Consider the following 25172-nt stretch of genomic DNA (forward strand, 5'->3'; position numbering starts at 1 on the left):
GTCATTTATAACTCTGCAGGTTTGTGAATTACAGTGCCCCTGAGCTCCTTTCTTCAACTCGCTTTCTTGTGAGCTGGCCGCAACACCGCAGGATTGCTTCAGGCCCTAGTGTGGTTCTGGCAAGGCATGCTGAGCCTTTGGTTAATTCCTCTTCCTGGTGGGAAATGAGAGTTAAATTTGCCTGTCCAGACACCTCCTGCTAGTCTCCTATTGGTTCTCCCTATTCCTGTTCATTTCCCACAGAAAATGCAAACTGGGCCAAACAGGAGGTTAAAGGCACTGACTCTCCAAGTGGGGAGAGTGTTAGTAAAGCATCTGGAATGTTGCACCCGAGTACCAGGGGACGAAAACTGAGACACATTTGAACACATTTCCCGATCACATGGTGGATCATACTCTGGGTTCCACATGCATGTTTTAGCTGAAGGAAGAATCCCTTAAACCTGGAGAGTTGAGACCCATGGAATGGGTACCATGCAATATGACTTCAAAGGGTCTGCATTTGCTCACCACACCTCACCAATCCTATCACTGCTGCGTTTATGCCGCTGTACACTCACTTGATTCTCTTTCGGAGACATATAAATGCATAGGTTTTAAGATTCTTACTAGTCAGGTATATTCTTAGGCGTTTAATATGGGGTGTTGAGTCCACTTCGTTGAGCAAGGAGTAGCTCTTGTCTATTACATATTTGGCTTATGGAACGGTATCTGTGCTAATTTCAATCTTTGGATTTTTTTTTTTTTTTTTTTTGCTGTACACAGGCCTCTCATTGTTGTGGTCTCTCCTGTTGCGGAGCACAGGCTCCTGTTGCGCAGGCTCGGCGGCCATGGCTCACGGGCCCAGCCATTCCGCGCCATGTGGGATCCTCCAGGAACGGGGTACAAACCCGTGTCCCCTGCATCGGCAGGCAGACTTTCAACCACTGCGCCACCAGGGAAGCCCTCAATCCCTGGTTTTATGCAGCACCCCAACTCACCTATCCCCTTAAGCAACCATAAGTTGCTTTTCTACATTTGAGACCCTGTTCTGTTTTGTAATTCAGTTCCTGTGTAGCCAAGTTTATATTCCGTGTAGTAGTGATATCTTATGATGTTTCTTTTTCTGTGTCACTTATTTCACTTAGAATCATCGTACCTGAATCCACTCATTATGCTGCTACGGTCCTGATGACATAGATTTCATTGCTGAGTGATATTGCATTGTACGTAAGTACCACAACTTCTTTATCCATTTTTCGCTTTCTGTGATATTGAACTTGTACCGTAAACGAGGTTCTTGTAAACAGAGCCGTCCCAAACTTTGGGGTGGCTGTGTCTTTTTGATTTTAATTTCCCTAAGCTATAGGAGCATAAGTGGAAGTGCCCTAGGCTCTCTTGCTTTGTTTTTTAGACGTTTCATTAAACACCATACACTTCTCCAGAGTGGCTCTTGGCAATTTACATCCCGCCCATCAGCATAACAAGGCTCCCAGTTCTCCATGGCCTGTCCTGCCTTTCTGGATTTTACACTTTTTTCAGATGGCCCTTTTGACCGGGGGGCAGTGAGACTTCATTGTAGTGCAGATTTCCTTTGCAAGCTTGCTTGGTTGGCCAAAAAGGGCGTATGCGTTTTTTCCTGAATATATTCAGGAAAAAACGCATACGCCCTTTTTGGCCAAGTGCATCATTGCGGACGTTCTGCCTCTTTTCCTATGCTTTTCATGCAATTCCAGTCTACCTCCTGAAATCGGTTTCCTGCAATTCTGCCCCGCTTTCAAGTCCTCTTGGCAGCCTTACTTCAATATATTTTTGGACGATAGCTGTCGTTTATAACTCTGCAGGTTTGTGAATGACAGTGCCCCTGAGCTCCTTTCTTCAACTCTCTTTCTTGTGAGCTGGCCGTAACACCGCAGGATTGCTTTAGGCCCTAGTGTGGTTCCGGCACGGCACACTGAGCCTTTTGTTAATTCCTCCTCCTGGTGGGAAATCAGAGTTAAATTTGCCCGTCCAGACACCTCCAGCTAGTCTCTCATTGGTTCTCCCTATTCCTGTTCATTTTCCGCAGAAATTGCAAAGTGGGCCAAAGAGGAGGTTAAAGGCACTGACTCTCCAAGTGGGGAGAGTGTTAATAAAGCGTCTGGAATGTTGCATCCGAGTATCAGGGGACGAAAACAGACATATTTGAACACGTTTCCCGATCACACGGTGGATCATACTCTAGGTTCCACATGCATGTTTTAGCTGAAGGAAGAATCCCTTAAACCTGGAGAGTTCAGACCCATGGAATGGGTACCATGCAATATGACCTCAAAGGGACTGCTTTTGCTCACCGAACCTCACCAATCCTATCACTGCTGCGTTTATGCTGCTGTACACACGCTTGATTCTCTTTCAGAGACATATAAATCCATAGGTTTTAAGATTCTTACTAGTCAGGTATATTCTTAGACGTTTAATATGGGGTGTTGAGTCCACTTCGTTGAGCAAGGAGTAGCTCTTGTCTATTACATATTTGGCTTATGGAACGGTATCTGTGCTAATTTCAATCTCTGGATTTTTTTTTTTTTTTTTTTTTTTTTTTTGCTGTACGCAGGCCTCTCATTGTTGTGGCCTCTCCCGTTGCAGAGCACAGGCTCCAGTCGCGCAGGCTCATCGGCCATGGCTCACGGGCCCAGCCATTCCGCGGAAAGTGGGATCCTCTAGGAACGGGGTACGACCCGTGTCCCCTGCATCGGCAGGCGGACTTTCAACCACTGCGCCACCAGGGAAGCCCTCAATCACTGGTTTTATGCAGCACCCCAACTCACCTTTCCCCTTAAGCAAGCGTAAGTTGGTTTTCTACATTTGAGACCCTGTTCTGTTTTGTAATTCAGTTCCTGTGTAGCCAAGGTTACATTCCGTGTATTAGTGATATCTTATGATGTTTCTTTTTCTGTGTGACTTATTTCACTTAGAATCATTGTATCTGAATCCACTCATTATGGTGCTACGGTCCTGATTACATAGATTTCATTGCTGAGTGATATTGCATTGTACGTAAGTACCACAACTTCTTTATCCATTTTTCGCTTTCTGTGATATTGAACTTGTACCGTAAACGAGGTTCTTGTAAACAGAGCCGTCCCATACTTTGGGGTGGCTGTGTCTTTTTGATTTTAACTTCCCTAATCTATAGGACCATAAGTGGAAGTGCCCTAGGCTCTCTTGCTTTGTTTTTTAGATGTTTCATTAAACACCATACACTTCTCCAGAGTGGCTGTTGGCAATTTCCATCCCGCACATCTGCATAACAAGGCTCCCAGTTCTCCATGGCCTGTCCTGCCTTTCTGGATTTTACACTTTTTTCAGATGGCCCTTTTGACCTGGGGGCAGTTAGACTTCATTGTAGTGCAGATTTCCTTTGCAAGCTTGCTTGGTTGGCCAGAAAGGGTGTATGCGTTTTTTCCTGAATATATTCATGAAAAAACGCATACGCCCTTTTTGGCCAAGTGCATCATTGTGGACGTTCTGCCTCTTTTCCTATGCTTTATATGCAATTCTAGTCTACCTCCTGAAATCGGTTTTTTGCAATTCTGCCCCGCTTTCAAGTCCTCTTGGCAGCCTTACTTCAATATATTTTGGACGATAGCTGTCATTTATAACTCTGCAGGTTTGTGAATTAAAGTGCCCCTGAGCTCCTTTCTTCAACTCGCTTTCTTGTGAGCTGGCCGCAACACCGCAGGATTGCTTCAGGCCCTAGTGTGGTTCCGGCATGGAACGCTGAGCCTTTGGTTAATTCCTCCTCCTGGTGGGAAATGAGAGTTAAATTTGCCCGTCCCGACACCTCCAGCTAGTCTCTCATTGGTTCTCCCTATTCCTGTTCATTTTCCGCAGAAATTGCAAACTGGGCCAAACAGGAGGTTAAAGACACTGACTCTCCCAGTGGGGAGAGTGTTAATAAGGCGTCTGGAATGTTGCACCCGAGTATCAGGGGACGAAAACAGAGACACATTTGAACACGTTTCCCGATCACACAGTGGATCATACTCTGGGTTCCACATGCATGTTTTAGCTCAAGGAAGAATCCCTTAAACCTGGAGAGTTGAGACCCATGGAATGGGTACCATGCAATATGACTTCAAAGGGTCTGCATTTGCTCACCAAACCTCACCAATCCTATCACTGCTGCGTTTATGCTGCTGTAAACACGCTTGATTCTCTTTCGGAGACATATAAATCCATAGGTTTTAAGATTCTTACTAGGCAGGTATATTCTTAGGCGTTTAATATGGGGTGTTGAGTCCACTTCGTTGAGGAAGGAGTAGCTCTTGTCTATTACATATTTGGCTTATGGAACGGTATCTGTGCTAATTTCAATCTCTTGTTTTATGCAGCGCCACAATTCACCTTTCCCCTTAAGGAAGCATAAGTTGGTTTTCTACATTTGAGACCGTGTTCTGTTTTGTAATTCAGTTCCTGTGTAGCCAAGTTTACATTCCGTGTATTAGTGATATCTTATGATGTTTCTTTTTCTGTGTGACTTATTTCACTTAGAACCATCGTACCTGAATCCACTCATTATGCTGCTACGGGCCTGATGACATAGATTTCATTGCTGAGTGATAGTGCATTGTACGTAAGTACCACTACTTCTTTATCCATTTTTCGCTTTCTGTGAGATTGAACTTGTACCATAAACGAGGTTCTTGTAAACGGAGCCGTCCCAAACTTTGGGGTGGCTGTGTCTTTTTTATTTTAATTTCCCTAAGCTATAGGACCATAAGTGGAAGTGCCCTAGGCTCTGTTGCTTGGTTTTTTGGATGTTTCAGGAAACAGCATACACTTTCCCATAGTGGCTCTTGGCAATTTACATCCCGCCCACCAGCATAACAAGGCTCCCAGTTCTCTATGGCCTGTCCTGCCTTTCCGGATTTTACACTTTATTCAGGTGGCCCTTTTGACCGGGGGGTAGTGAGACTTCATTGTAGTGCAGATTTCGTTTGCAAGCTTGCCTGGTTGGCCAAAAAGGGCGTATGCGTTTTTTCCTGAATATATTTATGAAAAAACGCATACGCCCTTTTTGGCCAAGTGCATCATTGTGGACGTTCGGCCTCTTTTCCTATGCTTTTCATGCAATTCCAGTCTACCTCCTGAAATCGGTTTCCTGCAATTCTGCCCCGCTTTCAAGTCCTCTTGGCAGCCTTCGTTCAATATATTTTTGGACGATAGCTGTCATTTATCACTCTGCAGGTTTGTGAATGACAGTGCCCCTGAGCTCCTTTCTTCAACTCGGTTTCTTGTGAGCTGGCCGCAACACCGCAGGATTGCTTCAGGCCCTAGTGTGGTTCCGGCACGGCACTCTGAGCGTTTGTTTAATTCCTCTTCCTGGTGGGAAATGAGAGTTAAATTTGCCCGTCCAGACACCTCCAGCTAGTCTCTCATTCGTTCTCCCTATTCCTGTTCATTTCCCGCAGAAATTGCAAAGTGGGCCAAACAGGACGTTAAAGGCACTGACTCTCCAAGTGGGGAGAGTGTTAGTAAAGCGTCTGGAAAGTTGCACACGACTACCAGGGAACGAAAACTGAGACACATTTGAACACGTTTCCCGATCACACGGTGGATCATACTCTGCGTTCCACATGCATGTTTTTGCTGAAGGAAGAATCCCTTAAACCTGGAGAGTTGAGACCCATGGAATAGGTACCATGCAATATGACTTCAAAGGGTGTGCATTTGCTCACCGAACCTCACCAATCCTATCACTGCTGCGTTGATGCCGCTGTACACACGCTTGATTCTCTTTCGGAGACATATAAATCCATAGGTTTTAAGATTCTTACTAGTCAGGTATATTCTTAGGCGTTTAATATGGGGTGTTGAGTCCACTTCGTTTGAGGAAGGAGTAGCTCTTGTCTATTACATATTTGGCTTATGGAACGGTATCTTTGCTAATTTCAGTCTCTGGTTTTATGCAGCACCCCAACTCACCTTTCCCCTTAAGCAAGCATAACATGGTTTTCTAAATTTGAGATCTTGTTCTGTTTTCAAATTCAGTTCCTGTGTAGCCAAGGTTACATTCCGTGTAGTAGTGATATCTTACGATGTTTCTTTTTCTGTGTGACTTATTTCACTTAGAATCATCGTACCTGAGTCCACTCATTATGCTGCTACGGGTCTGATGACATAGATTTCATTGCTGAGTGATATTGCATTGTACGTAAGTACCAGAAATTCTTTATTCATTTTTCGCTTTCTGTGATATTGAACTTGTACCATACACGAGGTTCTTGTAAACAGAGCCGTCCCAAACTGTGGGGTGGCTGTGTCATTTTGAATTTAATTTCCCTAATAAATAGGATTATAAGTGGAAGTTCCCTAGGCTTTGTTGCGTGGTTTTTTAGAAGTTTCAGGAAACACCATACACTTCTCCAGAGTGGCTGTTGGCAATTTACATCCCGCCCATCAGCATAACAAGGCTCCCAGTTCTCCATGGCCTGTCCTGCCTTTCTGGATTTTACACTTTTTTCAGATGGCCCTTTTGCCTGGGGGGCAGTGAGACTTCATTGTAGTGCAGATTTCCTTTGCAAGCTTGCTTGGTTGGCCAAAAAGGGCGTATGCGTTTTTTCCTGAATATATTCAGGGAAAAACGCATACGCCCTTTTTGGCCAAGTGCATCATTGTGGACGTTCTGCCTCTTTTCCTATGCTTTTCATGCAATTCCAGTCTACCTCCTGAAATCGGTTTCCTGCAATTCTGCCCTGCTTTCAAGTCCTCTTGGCAGCCTTACTTCAGTATATTTTTGGATGATAGCTGTCATGTATAACTCTGCAGGTTTGTGAATTACAGTGTCCCAGAGCTCCTTTCTTCAACTCGCTTTCTTGTGAGCTGGCCGCAACACCGCATGATTGCTTCAGGCCCTAGTGTGGTTCCGGCATGGCACGCTGAGCCTTTGGTTAATTCCTCCTCCTGGTGGGAAATGAGAGTTAAATTTGCCCGTCCAGACACCTCCAGCTAGTCTCTCATTTGTTTCCCCTATTCCTGTTCATTTTCCACAGAAATTGGAAACTGGGCCAAACAGGAGGTTAAAGGCACTGACTCTCCAAGTGGGGAGAGTGTTAATAAAGCTTCTGGAATGCTGCACCCGAGTACCAGGGACGAAAACTGAGACACATTTGAACACGTTTCCTGATCACACAGTGGATCATACTCTGCGTAACTCATGCATGTTTTAGCTGAATGAAGAATCCCTTAAACCTGGAGACTTGAGACCCATGGAATGGGTACCATGCAATATGACTTCAAAGGGTCTGCATTTGATCACGGAACCTCACCAATGCTATCACTGTTGTGTTTATGCCGCTGTACACAAGCTTTGTTCTCTTTCGGAGACATAGAAATCCATAGGTTTTAAGATTCTTACTAGTCAGGTATATTCTTAGGCGTTTAATATGGGGTGTTGAGTCCACTTCATTGAGCAAGGAGTAGCTATTGTCTATTACATATTTGGCTTATGGAACGGTATCTGTGCTAATTTCAATCTCTGGTTTTATGCAGCACCCCAACTCACCTTTCCCCTTAAGCAAGCATAAGTTGGTTTTCTACATTTGAGACCCTGTTCTGTTCTGTAATTCAGTTCCTGTGTAGCCAAGTTTACATTCCGTGTATTAGTGATATCTTATGATGTTTCTATTTCTGTGTGACTTATTTCACTTAGAATCCTCGTAGCTGAATCCACTCATTATGCTGCTACGGGCCTGATAACTTAGAATTCATTGCTGATTGATATTGCATTGTACATAAGTAGCACAACTTCTTTATCCATTTTTCGCATTCTGTGATATTGAACTTGTACCGTAAAGAATGTTCTTGTAAACAGAGCCGTCCCAAACTTTGGAGTGGCTGTGTCTTTTAGATTTTAATTTCCCTAAGCTATAGGAGCATAAGTGGAAGTGCCCTAGGCTCTGTTGCTTTGTTTTTTAGATGTTTCAGGGAACACCATACACTTCTCCAGAGTGGCTGTTGGCAATTTACATCCCGCCCATCAACATAACAAGGCTCCCAGTTCTCCATGGCCTGTCCTGCCTTTCTGGATTTTACACTTTTTTCAGATGGCCCTTTTGGCCGGGGGGCAGTGAGACTTCATTGTAGTGCAGATTTCCTTTGCAAGCTTGCTTGGTTGGCCAAAAAGGGCGTATGCGTTTTTTCCTGAATATATTCAGGAAAAAACGCATACGCCCTTTTTGGCCAAGTGCATCATTGTGGACGTTCTGCCTCTTTTCCTATGCTTTTCATGCAATTCCAGTCTACCTCCTGAAATCGGTGTCCTGCAATTCTGCCCCGCTTTCAAGTGCTCTTGGCAGCCTTACTTCAATATATTTTTGGACGATAGCTGTCATTTATACCTCTGCAGGTTTGTGAATTACAGTGCCCCAGAGCGCCTTCGTTCAACTTGCTTTCTTGTGAGCTGGCCGCAACACCGCAAGATTGCTTCAGGCCCTAATGTGGTTCCGGCACGGCAAGCTGAGCCTTTGGTTAATTCCTCTTCCTGGAGGGAAATGAGAGTTAAATTTGCCCGTCCAGACACCTCCAGCTAGTCTCTCATTGGTTCTCCCTATTCCTGTTCATTTCCCGCAGAAATTGCAAACTGGGCCAAACAGGAGGTTAAAGGCACTGACGCTCCAAGTGGGGAGAGTGTTAGTAAAGCGTGTGGAATGTTGCACCCGAGTACCAGGGGACTTAAACTGAGACATATTTGAACACGTTTCCCGATCACACGGTGGATCATACTCTGGGTTCCACATGCACGTTTTAGCTGAAGGAAGAATCCCTTAAACCTGGAGAGTTGAGACCCATGGAATGGGTACCATGCAATATGACTTCAAAGGGTCTGCATTTGCTCACCGAAACTCACCAATCCTATCACTGCTGCGTTTATGCTTCTGTACACACGCTTGATTCCTTTTCGGAGACATATAAATCCATAGGTTTTAAGATTCTTACTATTCAGGTATATTTTTAGGCGTTTAATATGGGGTGTTGAGTCCACTTCGTTGAGCAAGGAGTAGCTCTTGTCTATTACATATTTGGCTTATGGAACGGTATCTGTGCTAATTTCAATCTCTGGTTTTATGCAGCACCCCAACTCACCTTTCCCCTTAAGCAAGCATAAGTTGGTTTTCTACATTTGAGACCCTGTTCTGTTTTGTAATTCAGTTCCTGGGTAGCCAAGTTTACATTCCGTGTATTAGTGATACCTTATGATATTTCTTTTTCTGTGTGACTTATTTTTCTTAGAATCATCGTACCTGAGTCCACTCATTATGGTGCTACGGGCCTGATGACATAGATTTCATTGCTGAGTGATATTGCATGATACGTAAATACCACAAATTCTTTATTCATTTTTCGCTTTCTGTGATATTGAACTTGTACCATAAATGAGGATCTTGTAAACAGAGCCATCCCAAACTTTGGGGTGGCTGTGTCTTTTTGATTTTAATTTCCCTAAGCTATAGGAGCATAAGTGGAAGTGGCCTAGGCTCTGTTGTTTTATTTTTTAGATGTTTCAGGAAACACCATACACTTCTCCAGAGTGGCTGTTGGCAATTTACATCCCGCCCATCAGCATAACAAGGCTCCCAGTTCTCCATGGCCTGTCCTGCCTTTCTGGATTTTACACTTTTTTCAGATGGCCCTTTTGCCCGTGGGGCAGTGAGACTTCATTGTAGTGCAGATTTCCTTTGCAAGCTTGCTTGGTTGGCCAAAATGGGCGTATGCGTTTTTTCCTGAATATATTCAGGAAAAAACGCATACGTCCTTTTTGGCCAAGTGCATCATTGTGGACGTTCTGCCTCTTTTCCTATGCTTTTCATGCAATTCCAGTCTACCTCCTGAAATCGGTTTCCTGCAATTCTGCCCCGCATTCAAGTCCTCTTGGCAGCCTTACTTCAAAATATTTTTGGACGATAGCTGCCATTTATAACTCTGCAGGTTTGTGAATGACAGTGCCCCTGAGCTCCTTTCTTCACCTCGCTTTCTTGTGAGCTGGCCGCAACACCGCAGGATTGCTTCAGGCCCTAGTGTGGTTCCAGCATGGCAAGCTGAGCCTTTGGTTAATTCCTCTTCCTGGTGGGAAATGAGAGTTAAATTTGCCCGTCCAGACACCTCCAGCTAGTCTCTCATTGGTTCTCCCTATTCCTGTTCATTTCCCGCAGAAATTGCAAACTGGGCCAAACAGGAGGTTAAAGGCACTGACTCTCCAAGTGGGGAGAGTGTTAGTAAAGCGTCTGGAATGTTGCACCCGAGTACCAGGGGACGAAAACAGAGACACATTTGAACACGTTTCCCGATCACACGGTGGATCATACTCTGGGTTCCACATGCATGTTTTAGCTGAAGGAAGAATCCCTTAAACCTGGAGAGTTGAGACCCATGGAATGGGTTCCATGCTATATGACTTCAAAGGGTCTTCATTTGCTCACCGAACCTCACCAATCCTATCACTGCTGAGTTTATGCTGCTGTACACACGCTTGATTCTCTTTCGGAGACATGTAAATCCATAGGTTTTAAGATTCTTACTAGTCAGGTATATTCTTAGGCATTTAACATGGGGTGTTGAGTCCACTTCATTGAGCAAGGAGTAGCTCTTGTCTATTACATATTTGGCTTATGGAACGGTATCTGTGCTAACTTCAATCTCTGGTTTTATGCAGCACCCCAACTCACCTTTCCCTTAAGCAAGCATAATTTGGTTTTCTACATTTGAGACCCTGTTCTGTTTTGTAATTCAGTTCCTGTGTAGCCAAGTTTACATTCCGTGTATTAGTGATACCTTATGATATTTCTTTTTCTTTGTGACATATTTCACTTAGAATCATCGTACCTGAATCCACTCATTATGCTGCTACGGGCCTGATGACATAGATTTCATTGCTGAGTGATATTGCATTGTACATAAGTACCACAAATTCTTTATTCATTTTTCGCTTTCTGTGATAATGAACTTGTACCATAAACGAGGTTCTTGTAAACAGAGCCGTCCCAAATTTTGGGGTGGCTGTGTCTTTTTGATTTGAATTTCCCTAAGCTATAGGAGCATAAGTGGAAGTGCCCTAGGCTCTGTTGCTTTGTTTTTTAGATGTTTCAGGAAACACCATACACTTCTCCAGAGTGGCTGTTGGCAATTTACATCCCGCCCATCAGCATAACAAGGCTCCCAGTTCTCCATGGCCTGTCCTGCCTTTCTGGATTTTACACTTTTTTCAGATGGCCCTTTTGCCCGGGGGGGCAGTGAGACTTCATTGTAGTGCAGATTTCCTTTGCAAGCTTGCTTGGTTGGCCAAAAAGGGCGTATGCGTTTTTTCCTGAATATATTCATGAAAAAACGCATACGCACTTTTTGGCCAAGTGCATCATTGTGGACGTTCTGCCTCTTTTCCTATGCTTTTCATGCAATTCCAGTCTACCTCCTGAAATCGGTTTCCTGCAATTCTGCCCCGCTTTCAAGTCCTCTTGGCAGCCTTACTTCAATATATTTTTGGACGATAGCTGTCATTTATAACTCTGCAGGTTTGTGAATTACAGTGCCCCTGAGCTCCTTTCTTCAACTCGCTTTCTTTTGAGCTGGCCGCAACACCGCAAGATTGCTTCAGGCCCTAGTGTGGTTCCCGCATGGCAAGCTGAGCCTTTGGTTAATTCCTCTTCCTGGTGGGAAATGAGAGTTAAATTTGCCCATCCAGACACCTCCAGCTAGTCTCTCATTGGTTCTCCCTATTCCTGTTCATTTCCCGCAGAAATTGCAAACTGGGCCAAACACGACGTTAAAGGCACTGACTCTCCAAGTGGGGAGAGTGTTAGTAAAGCGTCTGGAATGTTGCACCCGAGTACCAGGGGACGAAAACTGAGACACATTTGAACACGTTTCCCGATCACACGGTGGATCATACTCTGGGTTCCACATGCATGTTTTAGCTGAAGGAGGAATCCATTAAACCTGGAGAGTTGTGACCCATGGAATGGGTACCATGCAATATGACTTCAAAGGGTCTGCATTTGCTCACCGAAACTCACCAATCCTATCACCGCTGCGTTTATGCTGCTTTACACACGCTTGATTCCTTTTCTGAGAAATATAAATCCATAGGTTTTAAGATTCTTACTATTCAGGTATATATTTAGGCGTTTAATATGGGGTGTTGAGTCCACTTCATTGAGCAAGGAGTAGCTCTTGTCTATTACATATTTGGCTTATGGAACGGTATCTGTGCTAATTTCAATCTCTGGTTTTATGCAGCACCCCAACTCACCTTTCCCTTAAGCAAGCATAAGTTGGTTTTCTACATTTGAGAGCCTGTTCTGTTTTGTAATTCAGTTCCTGTGTAGCCAAGTTTACATTCCGTGTATTAGTGATATCTTATGATGTTTCTTTTTCTGTGTGACTTATTTCACTTAGAATCATCGTATCTGAATCCACTCATTATGGTGCTACGGGCCTGATGACATAGATTTCATTGCTGAGTGATATTGCATTGTACGTAAATACCACAAATTCTTTATTCATTTTTCGCTTTCTGTGATATTGAACTTGTACCATAAACGAGGATCTTGTAAACAGAGCCGTCCCAAACTTTGGGGTGGCTGTGTCTTTTTGATTTGAATTTCCCTAAGCTATAGGAGCATAAGTGGAAGTGCCCTAGGCTCTGTTGCTTTGTTTTTTAGATGTTTCAGGAAACACCATACACTTCTTCAGAGTGGCTGTTGGCAATTTACATCCCGCCCATCAGCATAACAAGGCTCCCAGTTCTCCATGGCCTGTCCTGTCTTTCTGGATTTTACACTTTTTTCAGATGGCCCTTTTGCCCGTGGGGCAGTGAGACTTCATTGTAGTGCAGATTTCCTTTGCAAGCTTGCTTGGTTGGCCAAAAAGGGCGTATGCGTTTTTTCCTGAATATATTCAGGAAAAAACGCATACGCCCTTTTTGGCCAAGTGCATCATTGTGGACGTTCTGCCTCTTTTCCTATGCTTTTCATGCAATTCCAGTCTACCTCCTGAAATCGGTTTCCTGCAATTCTGCCCCGCTTTCAAGTGCTCTTGGCAGCCTTACTTCAATATATTTTTGGACGATAGCTGTCATTTATAACTCTGCAGGTTTGTGAATTACAGTGCCCCTGAGCTCCTTTGTTCAACTCGCTTTCTTGTGAGCTGGCCGCAACACCCCAAGATTGCTTCAGGCCCTAGTGTGGTTCCGGCACGGCAAGCTGAGCCTTTGGTTAATTCCTCTTCCTGGTGGGAAATGAGAGTTAAATTTGCCCGTCCAGACACCTCCAGCTAGTCTCTCATTGGTTCTCCCTATTCCTGTTCATTTCCCGCAGAAATTGCAAACTCGGCAAAACACGACGTTAAAGGCACTGACTCTCCAAGTGGGGAGAGTGTTAGTAAAGCGTCTGGAATGTTGCACCCGAGTACCAGGGAAGTTAAACTGAGACATATTTGAACACGTTTCCCGATCACACGGTGGATCATACTCTGGGTTCCACATGCATGTTTTAGCTGAAGGAAGAATCCCTTAAACCTGGAGAGTTGAGACCCATGGAATGGGTACCATGCAATATGACTTCAAAGGGTCTGCATTTGCTCACCGAACCTCAACAATCCTATCACTGCTGCATTTATGCTGCTGTACACATGCTTGATTCTCTTTCAGAGACATGTAAATCCATAGGTTTTAAGATTCTTACTAGTCAGGTATATTCTTAGGCGTTTAATATGGGGTGTTGAGTCCACTTCGTTGAGCAAGGAGTAGCTCTTGTCTATTACATATTTGGCTTATGGAACGGTATCTGTGCTAATTTCAATCTCTGGTTTTATGCAGCACCCCAACTCACCTTTCCCTTAAGCAAGCATAAGTTGGTTTTCTACATTTGAGACCCTGTTCTGTTTTGTAATTCAGTTCCTGGGTAGCCAAGTTTACATTCCGTGTATTAGTGATACCTTATGATATTTCTTTTTCTGTGTGACTTATTTCTCTTAGAATCATCGTACCTGAGTCCACTCATTATGCTGCTACGGGCCTGATGACATAGATTTCATTGCTGAGTGATATTGCATTGTACGTAAGTACCACAAATTCTTTATTCATTTTTCACTTTCTGTGATATTGAACTTGTACCATAAACGAGGTTCTTGTAAACAGAGCCGTCCCAAATTTTGGGGTGGCTGTGTCTTTTTGATTTTAATTTCCCTAAGCTAAAGGAGCATAAGTGGAAGTGCCCTAGGCTCTGTTGCTTTGTTTTTTAGATGTTTCAGGAAACACCATACACTTCTCCAGAGTGGCTGTTGGCAATTTACATCCCGCCCATCAGCATAACAAGGCTCCCAGTTCTCCATGGCCTGTCCTGCCTTTCTGGATTTTACACCTTTCTCAGATGGCCCTTTTGCCCGGGGGGCAGTGAGACTTCATTGTAGTGCAGATTTCCTTTGCAAGCTTGCTTGGTTGGCCAAAAAGGGCGTATGCGTTTTTTCCTGAATATATTCAGGAAAAAACGCATACGCCCTTTTTGGCCAAGTGCATCATTGTGGACGTTCTGCCTCTTTTCCTATGCTTTTCATGCAATTCCAGTCTACCTCCTGAAATCGGTTTCCTGCAATTCTGCCCCGCTTTCAAGTGCTCTTGGCAGCCTTACTTCAATATATTTTTGGACGATAGCTGTCATTTATAACTCTGCAGGTTTGTGAATGACAGTGCCCCTGAGCTCCTTCGTTCAACTCGCTTTCTTGTGAGCTGGCCGCAACACCGCAAGATTGCTTCAGGCCCTAGTGTGGTTCCGGCACGGCAAGCTGAGCCTTTGGTTAATTCCTCTTCCTGGTGGGAAATGAGAGTTAAATTTGCCCGTCCAGACACCTCCAGCTAGTCTCTCATTGGTTCTCCCTATTCCTGTTCATTTCCCGAAGAAATTGCAAACTGGGCCAAACAGGACGTTAAAGGCACTGACTCTCCAAGTGGGGAGAGTGTTAGTAAAGCGTCTGGAGTGTTGTACCCGAGTAGCAGGGGACGAAAACTGAGACACATTTGAACACGTTTCCCAATCACACGGTGGATCATACTCTGGGTTCCACATGCATGTTTTAGCTGAAGGAAGAATCCCTTAAACCTGGAGAGTTGTGACCCATGGAATGGGTACCATGCAATATGACTTCAAAGGGTCTGCATTTGCTTACCGAAACTCACCAATTCTATCACTGCTGCATTTATGCTGCTGTACACATGCTTGATTCTCTTTCAGAGACATGTAAATCCATAGGTTTTAAGATTCTTACTAGTCAGGTATATTCTTAGGCGTTTAATATGGGGTGTTGAGTCCACTTCGTTGAGGAAGGAGTAGCTCTTGTCTATTACATATTTGGCTTATGGAACGGTATCTGTGCTAATTTCAATCTCTGGTTTTATGCAGCACCCCAACTCACCTTTCCCCTTAAGCAAGCATAAGTTGGTTTTCTACATTGGAGACCCTGTTCTGTTTTGTAATTCAGTTCCTGGGTAGCCAAGTTTACATTCCGTGTATTAGTGATACCTTATGATATTTCTTTTTCTGTGTGACTTATTTCTCTTAGAATCATCGTACCTGAGTCCACTCATTATGCTGCTACGTGTCTGATGACATAGATTTCATTGCTGAGTGATATTGCATTGTACGTAAGTACCACAAATTCTTTATTCATTTTTCGCTTTCTGTGATATTGAACTTGTACCATAAACGAGGTTCTTGTAAACAGAGCCGTCCCAAACTTTGGGGTGGCTGTGTCTTTTTGATTTTAATTTCTCTAAGCTATAGGAGCATAAGTCGAAGTGCCCTAGGCTCTGTTGCTTTGTTTTTTAGATGTTTCAGGAAACACCATACACTTCTCCAGAGTGGCTGTTGGCAATTTACATCCCGCCCATCAGCATAACAAGGCTCCCAGTTCTCCATGGCCTGTCCTGCCTTTCTGGATTTTACACTTTTTTCAGATGGCCCTTTTGACCTGGGGGCAGTGAGACTTCATTGTAGTGCAGATTTCCTTTGCAAGCTTGCTTGGTTGGCCAAAAAGGGCGTATGCGTTTTCTCCTGAATATATTCAGGAAAAAACGCATACGCCCTTTTTGGCCAAGTGCATCATTGTGGACGTTCTGTCTCTTTTCCTATGCTCTTCATGCAATTCCAGTCTACCTCCTGAAATTCGTTTCCTGCAATTCTGCCCCGCTTTCAAGTGCTCTTGGCAGCCTTACTTCAATATATTTTTGGACGATAGCTGTCATTTATAACTCTGCAGGTTTGTGAATTACAGTGCCCCTGAGCTCCTTTCTTCAACTCGCTTTCTTGTGAGCTGACTGCAACACCGCAAGATTGATTCAGGCCCTAGTGTGGTTCCGGCATGGCAAGGTGAGCCTTTGGTTAATTCCTCTTCCTGGTGGGAAATGAGAGTTAAATTTGCCCGTCCAGACACCTCCAGCTAGTCTCTCATTGGTTCTCCCTATTCCTGTTCATCTTCCACAGAAATTTTAGCTCTGTTTTTTAGATGATTTAGGAACCACCATACACTTCTCCAGAGTGGCTCTCAGCAGTTCACACACTGTCCATCAGCATATAAAGTCTCCCTGTTCTCCATGGCCTGTCCTGCATTTCTGGTTTTTATAAATTTTTCGTATGGCCCTTTTGACCGGTGGGAAATGAGACTTCTTTGTTGTGCACATTTGCATTGCTTGGTTGCCCATAAAGTGCGTATGCGTTTTTTTCCTGGATATATTCAGGAAAAAACGCATACTCCCTTTTGGGCCAACTGCATCATTGTCGAAATTCTGCCGCTTTTCATGTGCTTTAAAGACGAGTCCTATCTATCTCTTGAAATCTGTTTCTTGCAATTCTGTCTTGCATTCAGATCCTCTTCTTTGCCTTACCTCAACATATTTTTGGACGTTAGTTTTCATTTATAACTCTGCAGGTTTGTGAATTGCAGTGACCCTGAGCTCCATTTTTTAAGTTGCTCTTTTGTGAGCTGGCCTCAAAGCCGCAGGATTGCTTCAGGCCCTATTTTGGTTCCGGCGAGGTGGGCTGAGCCTTTTATTAATTCTTATTCTTAATGGGAAATTAGAGTGACATGTGCCCGTCCAAACCCCTACAACTATTCTCTCATTGGTTCCCCCTCTTCCCGTTCATCCTCCTCACAATTTGCAAAATGTGTGAAACAGAAGTTTAAATGTGCTGATTCTCTAAGTGGGGGAGATTCTAAGTAACGTAGCTAGAATGATGAACAGGAGCACCAGGAGAGGATAAATGAGGTGCATTTTAGACACATCTCCCGATCACATGGTGTACAGTCCTCTGGGTTTTCCATGCATGTTTTAGCTGTAGGAAGATTCCTTGAATCTGCAGATTTGGGACCCATTCAATGGGTACCAGGTAGTATTACTTTAAAGGGTGTGCATTTCCTCACCCAACCTCACATTTCTCTTAGCGCGAACAGTTTCCAGCCTTATGTCTCATCCTGCTGTGGGTCTAGATGTGTTCAATCCATGTTGCATCACCGTCCCTGAGGAAAAGTTGTAAGAGGTTTTCTCTGTCTCTCTGTCGTTTACTTTTTTCAATTTATTACTATATTGGTTACAGCTGATTTTCAAAGCACTGTTTCTTGCTGCTGTACATCCACTTGATTCACATACAGAGAGACATCAATAAATTCTTCTTCAGATTCTTACCAGTCATAGATATTCTTTTCCGGTGACTTGAGTGTGCTGAGTGCAGTTCTTTTAGCTACCGTGTAGGCCTTGTTGATTATCAGTTTGGTATTTGGAATGGTATCTTTGCTAATTTCAACCTCCTGGATGATGCCTCACCCCTCCCCACCTTTCCCGTTTAGCAGCCTTATGCGTGTTTTCTACATATTTGACTATGTTTTTGTTTTGTAATTTATTTCATGTGTAGCCATTTTGGATTCCACATTTAAGTGATATCTTATGATATGTGTCTTTTTCTTTTTGAATTATGTCACTTAGAATGATCATACATAACTCCTCCGGAGTTGTTACACCTGGCCATATTTCATTGATTTCTAGGCTGAGTAATATTCCACTCTACATAAGTACCACATCTCTATCCATTTTTTCCCTCCAGAGACATTTAAGTTATATCCTAGTCGAGGATCTTTTAAACAGAGAGGCAGTAAACATTGGGGTGCCTGTGTCCTCTCGATTTTTGTTTTTCCCAAGATATACGCCCATGAGTGCAAGTGCCCTATGCTCTGTAGCTCATTTGTTAGATGCTTTAGTAAACACAATACACTTCTCCAGAATGGCCGTTGGCAATATACATTTCCACTATAAGCCTCACAGGGCTCCCTCTTCTCCTTGCCCTGTCCTGCATTTCTGGTGTTTACACTTTATGACGATGGCTCTTCTGACTGATGCGAAGTGATATCTTTTGTAGTATTGATTTCCAGTGCCCACCTGTTTGGTTGGCTAAAAAAGTGTATGCCCTTTTCTTGAATATATACAGAAAAAAACGCATACAGCCTTTTTGGCCAACTGCAATGTTGGCAATGTTCAGCCCCTTTTTTGTGCTTAATGGCGAGTCCTTTCTACCTCCTCAAATCCCTTTCCTGCCATTCTCCCTTGCTTACCAATCCTTTTCTCTGACTTTCCTCAAGACATTTTTCAGTGATAGATATTTTCAACTCTGCAGTTTTGTGAATGTTACTGCCCCTGAGTTCCATTGTTCAACTTGTGTTTATGGGAACTGGCCACAAAGCAGTGGGATTTCCTCAAGCCCTATACTGTTTCCATGGGCAACCCTAGCCTTTGGTCAATTCGTCTTCCTGATTGGAAATTAGAGTGACATGTGCCTGTCTGAACACTTAGGACTTGTCTCTCATTGTTCTTCAAACTTCCGCTTCATCCACTGGACAAATTCCAAACTGTACGCAACAGGATGTTGACAGTGCTGACATCTCCAAGTGGGGAGACTGTTAGTAAAGACGCTGGAGGGGTGAACCCGAGCACCAGGAGATGAGGAGATGAGATGCCTTTTCCAAACTCTTCCTGATCAGATTGTATACCATCCTCTGGGTGTGACAGACATGTTTTAGCAGTAGGAAGAGTCCCATTCATGTAAGGAGAACACCAGGGCTTTTTCAAAATCAGTGTCTCCCCGAAACCCAAACTGGGGAATTTTTTAAGCTACGGCTACACATATGTTCATTAAGGGCCTTGGGAAGTAGGCAGAGTCCAAACTTTAGATGATTGAAGTCTTCAGGGTCAGAAGCACTCACCACCGGCTTCCCTTAGGTTACACTTTAACTGTCATTGATAGATGATGTCAATAAAAATATCTATTCTTTTTCCGATTATTTCCCCTTATAGGTTATTGCAAAATATTGAGTGTAGTTCCCTGTGCTATACAGTAGTTCCTTGTTGATGATCTATTTTATACATAGCAGTGTGTATGTGTTAATTCCAAACTGTTAATTTATCCCTCCTCCCACCTTTCCCCTTTGGTAATAATAAATTATAAGATTTTATACTTCCCAGAAATGGAGGAGCTGAAAGAGAGGTATCATTTTCAATGGAAAAGCATTTAAAACAAGATTGAAGCTTTAACCAAGATTATTAGATGTACATCCTTGGAAAGAAATCACTTCATTTCTCTAATATTGACCTGACAAATAAGACAAACCTTTTCACTGAACTTGCTTATAATAAAGTGATGGAAATATCAAACGGAAGTGTTAGAAACATCTTATTTTACCCGAGCCTTATAAACTGTTCTATGTTAACGACAATTTGGCTCACACATCTGTTCATTGAAGTTACAATAGTCTCAATTTCTGTTACTGATCCTCCAGAGTGGACCCCAACAAGTGTCCCCCTGCCCAGTGTCATTGGGGCCAACAGATCGAGACTGAGTTTGGTTCACAAGCAAAGGAAGCTTTATATTTTGATCAGAGAATGGAGAGGTGAGAGCATGCACTACCCCGTGGGCTGTGGGCTGGGCTGCTGTGTAGAGATCCTGTCAGAGTCAGTGGGAGGGAGGGGGCGGAGCTCTCGAGGGCCGGGTTGGCTGCAGCTCAGGCTCTATATCTCGGAGTCTGCACTGGGCCCCAGGAGCTGAGGTGTCGACCCAGCCATTCTGCACTAGGAAATCTGGTCTGAAGTGCCGGGTGTGGAACCTCTGCATGCGGGACCCTAGGAGCACGTGAAATTAGACAAAGCACAAAGGATCAAAAAGGTCAGACTTGACTTTATTGCCCAGATTCTATTTTTATCTCCCAGGGATTTTTAATGGGCTTTGCTGGGGACAAACCCCTCCTCTGCCTTTTGTCCCGTTCCTCATTCTTGGAGTGCTGAGGGTGCAGACCCTTCTTCTGTAACTGCTGAGTGCTGAGTTGGGAGCCCTCATACCAGGGGACGAGGGTCAGAACTTCTCCCCAGCAGCCTCCAGGTGACGTTGATTGGCCCCAGGACCCCTGCCTCCCTGCTCGTCCGCCTGAGCACCAGCATTGGAAGTGTTATAGATTCTAATGACCTTTAAGGGTCCAGGAAAGAGATGTGCAGAGACGCTGTGGGGGCCGGTTTCACCCCGCCCCACATTTGTTCGGCCACCTTAGGCTGACCGTTTCTGCCAGCCTAGATGCTCTGACCAGTAGTCTGCTCTTTCTTCAATTAGGCCCCTGAATTAACGTAAAAACAGCACCAGGTGTCAGAGCCCTGCCCGCTCGACTCCCAGACAGTCCAGGGTCAGTGGTGATCAAGGACCATGATGGCCACTGAGTCAACAGCCTTTTGAAGTAAACAGGAGTCCAGCCGGTCTTATTGGCCACCATCATCACGGTGTCTGTAGGCTTTTCTATGGTGACAGTGTGATATACGGTTCCCCCGCCAAGTTTATTAGCTCCCCTCCGGGTGCAGTAAGTCCTGCAAGCAGTAGTCTACTCCTTCGGGACACACTATTGTTGATTTATGAGAGAAACTCCAGGTCAAGTGATGTTCACACGAGTCGTCATGGTGCCCTGTTGCCCCCGGTTATCTCTCTGGATGTTGGAGTTGGAGGGCCTCCTCACTCGAGGTCGGTGTGCCCACGGAGCGAACCCTGCAACTTCAGGGCATGGTTGGTGATTAGGATCACCACGTGGGGTCCTTTTCCCTTAGGAGGGAGGTGGCCTTTTGGGCTGCTGATTTCCAGGTTTTTAGATACCGCCAGTATCTTGGCCAGATGTGGCAGTGGGCCAAGCCCCTTGGTGGCAATGAGCCAAGCCCCTTGGTGACTGTAGTTTATCCTACTTGGATGGCATTCTTGCATTGTTCCATTTCAAGTGGTCCCAGTTTTTGCACTAATTCTGCAATGGCGATTCACCTTTCACCGGGAATGTAAAGGTCAAAGGGTTTAGCTCAATTAGGGAGTTCCAGGGCAAGGGTCTGAATTGACTGCTCTTTCCATTCTTGAAAGGCCACTTCTGGATTCTGTTCAAAAGGATCATCATCTTTTCCTTTCAGTGTTTCATATAGAGGCCCAGCTAGTAGACTGTAGTTAGGGATCCAGAAGCAGCAAACCCTGGCCTCCCCAGGAACACCTAAGCTGTCTTCTCGTTTTAGAAAGGGGTAAGGCTGCAAATGGTTTCTTCCCTTTCCTGGGATGGGCTTCTCTGACCTTGTGTGAGAATGAAGCCCAGGCAGGTCACCGCAGTCTGTGATATTTGAGCTTTTTCTTGGACAACTTCTATCCTTTATTGGCTTGGTAGTTCAGAGGCCTCCTTAGTAGGGCTGGCGATCAGAATGTCATCTGCATATTGAAGGAGGGTTTCCTTTTCCAGAGGTAGAACTTTTCGGTCTTTAGCTAAGCTTTCCCCAAAGATGGTGTGGGAATTTTTGAACCCTTGGGGCAAGACGGCCCGGAAGTATTGTTTTAGTTGTATGTTGAGTCCTGCCACTCACAAGCCAAAATTTCTTGTGACTCTGGGACTAATGGAATACAAAAGAAGGCATCATTGAAGACTAATACAGAATACCATGTCCTGGTGGTTGGTAGAATGACCAGCAGGGTGTAGGAATCAGGAGCAACTGGAGGTATATCCTCGGTGGCTTCACTGACTGTCCTGACATCGTTTACCAGGTCCCCAGCAGCCCATGGGGCTCTCGTGGTCAGGTCAATCCCAGGATATGGAGCTCTCCTGGGCAGGTATCCCACCCCCAACCCAGCCCACGGGGCTCTCAGGGTCAGGCCCCTCCCAGGATACAGAGCTACCCTTGCAGGTACCGTGGCAGGGCTGGGCACACAGGAACCGTGCACATAGCCCTCATTGAAGAGCACCCCCAGCTCACCTGTCGCTCAGAGCTGACACAGAGCACCTCAGAGCAGGACTTGAACTAACAGACAGCAGCTCTGACAGGTCTGTGACCCTGGGCATCACTCTGTGTGGCCTCCCTCCACCTGGTCTTCCAGAGACTTCCACTGCACCCAGGGCACCAGGCCTCTGTCTCCAACCACCACCCACTCCTCCTCTCCCTGACTCCTGGGTTCCTCTCATTAGGAGAGGGTTTTCTTGAAGTTGTCTCCCACTCATGGGCCAGATAAAATGATTAGAAAACAAGCCAAAGCTGCAGCCCCTTGTCTATCCTGACTCTCAGGAGCCCACACCTGTTCCTTGGACCTGGCCGGTTCAGCAAGTTCCATTTTCTGCAACTGTGAGCCCCTGAGGGGTGATGATTGGCTGACCTGGCAGTGCCGGCCAGCCCTCCCCAGGTGTGCCTGGGTTGAGATCAATATAAATACCACTCCAGGCAGCAAAAGCCCCTGCAGCTGTGCCTGACGCCATTTTCTCTGCCCTGTCAGCAGTCTCGGGGCTGGGCTGGTGGGAGGGAGTGAGAGGCCATGGCTTTGTGGGTGGCCCAGTGTGAGTGGGGCTCTGCTGGACTTTCTGCAGCAGTTGCCAGGCTGCCACCTGCTAAAGAAGAGGATGTGTCACCCATGCCTGCTGCTGGAATTTCTCCCTGGGCAGAGGTGAGGAAGGAAAAAAGCAGTGGGGGCAGGGACAGGACGGGTATCTCAGGCAGGGAAATGGAAATCTTCCAGAAGAGCACCCAGGGCCAGGACCATCCTGGCTGGCCTGCAGGCACCAAGTCAGCTGGCATGCTGTCACTCGTGTGGCTCCATGGCCCTTCCTCTAGGCTTTCAAGTCCTTGTATATATTCAGGTGTTTTACCTGGGAAGGGTGGGAACAGTTCAGCAGCAACTGGCCTGGGGCTCAGCTCACGTTTACTCACAGATGCCTCAGCACGGTGCCCCAGCTTTGCAATGAGGAAGCTTGTTGTGTGGGGGCTGCTGGCTGAATGGGAGACGATTCCCCACCACTGACCAACTTCAGAATTGTTTACAACTGGAGCAAGTGCCCTGATACGGTTTTCCTCTGAGTAACTGGTGGGTTCTGTTTTTTTTTTCTCTTTTTCGTTTTTGGTTCAAGGTAGATTTTATTCCTCTTTTTTGTATTTACAGATATAAGCATGGAAATAATTTATTCATATAAATACATGTATGTGAAGGGAATAATTGTTTTTTCTGTTTTATTCTTTAAATTTTATTTCTTTTTAATTTTGAATTTTATTTTATATTTTTATACAGCAGGTTCTTATTAGTTATCTATTTTATACATATAAATGTTTACATGCCAATCCCAATCGCTCAACTCCTCCCACCACCACCCCTCCAAGAGCTTTCCCCCCTTGTTGTCCATACGATTGTTGTCTACATCTGTTGCTCTATTTATGCCTTGCAAAATGGTTAATCTGTACAGTTTTTCTTTCCACATAGATGCATGAATATACAAGATTTGTTTTTCTCTTTCTGACTTACTTCACTCTGTATGACAGTCTCTAGATCCATCGACGTCTCTACAAATGACCCAATTTCATTCCTTTCATGGCTTAGTAATATTCCATTTTATATATGTACCACATCTTTATGCATTCGTCTGTCTGTGGGCATTTAGGTTGCTTCCATTACCTCGATATTGTAAATAGTGATGCAATGAACATTGCGGTGAATGTCTCTTTTTGATTTATGGTTTTGTCTGGGTATATGTCCAGTACTGGGATTGCTGTATCATATGGTAATTCTATTATTAGTTTCTTAAGAAACTCCATATTGTTCTCCATAGTGACTGTATCAATTTATATTCCCAACAATAGTGGAAGAGGCTTCCTTTTCTCCACACCCTTTCCAGCATTTGTTGTTTGTAGATTTTCAGATGATGCCCATTCTAACAGGTGTGAGGTGATACCTCATTGTTGAGTCCATTTCGTTGAGCAAGGGGTAGGTCTTGTCTATTACATATTTGGCTTATGGAACGGTATCTGTGCTAATTTCAAACTCTGGTTTTATGCAGCACCCCAACTCACCTTTCCCCTTAAGCAAGCATAAGTTGGTTTTCTACACTTGAGACCCTGTTCTGTTTTGTAATTCAGTTCATGTGTAGCCAAGTTTACATTCCGTGCATTAGTGATACCTTATGATGTTTCTTTTTCTGTGTGACTTATTTCACTTAGAATCATCGTGCCTCAATCCACTCATTATGCTGGTACAGGCCTGGTGACACAGATTTCATTGCTGAGTGGTATTCTGTTGTACGTAAGTACCGCAACTTCTTTATCAATTATTTGTTCTCTGGGATATTTAACTTGTACCATAGAAGAGGTTCCTGTAAACAGAGCCGTCCCAAATTTTGGGGTGGCTGTGTCTTTTTGATTTTAATTTCCCTAAGCTATAGGACCATAAGTGGAAATGCCCTAGACTCTGTTGCTTTGTTTTTGAGATGTATCAGGAAACACCATACACTTCTCCAGAGTGGCTGTTGGCAATTTACATCCCGCCCATCAGCATAACAAGGCTCCTTTTTCCCCATGGCCTGTCTTGCCTTTCTGGATTTTACACTTTTCACAGATGGCCCTTTAGACCGGGGGGAAGTGACACTTCATAGTAGTTCGGATTTCCATTGCAAGCTTGCTTGGTTTGCCAAAAAGGGTGTATGTGTTTCTTCCTGAATATATTCAGGAAAAAACTCATATGCCGTTTTTTGCCAAGTGCATCATTGTCGATGTTCTGCCTCTTTTCCTATGCTTTAAATGCAAATCCAGTCTACCTCCTGAAATTGGTTTCCTGCAATTCTGCCCCGCTTTCAAGTCCTCTTCGCAG

Source organism: Lagenorhynchus albirostris, chromosome 1 (genome assembly GCF_949774975.1).
Source record: "Lagenorhynchus albirostris chromosome 1, mLagAlb1.1, whole genome shotgun sequence".
NCBI lineage: Eukaryota > Metazoa > Chordata > Mammalia > Artiodactyla > Delphinidae > Lagenorhynchus > Lagenorhynchus albirostris.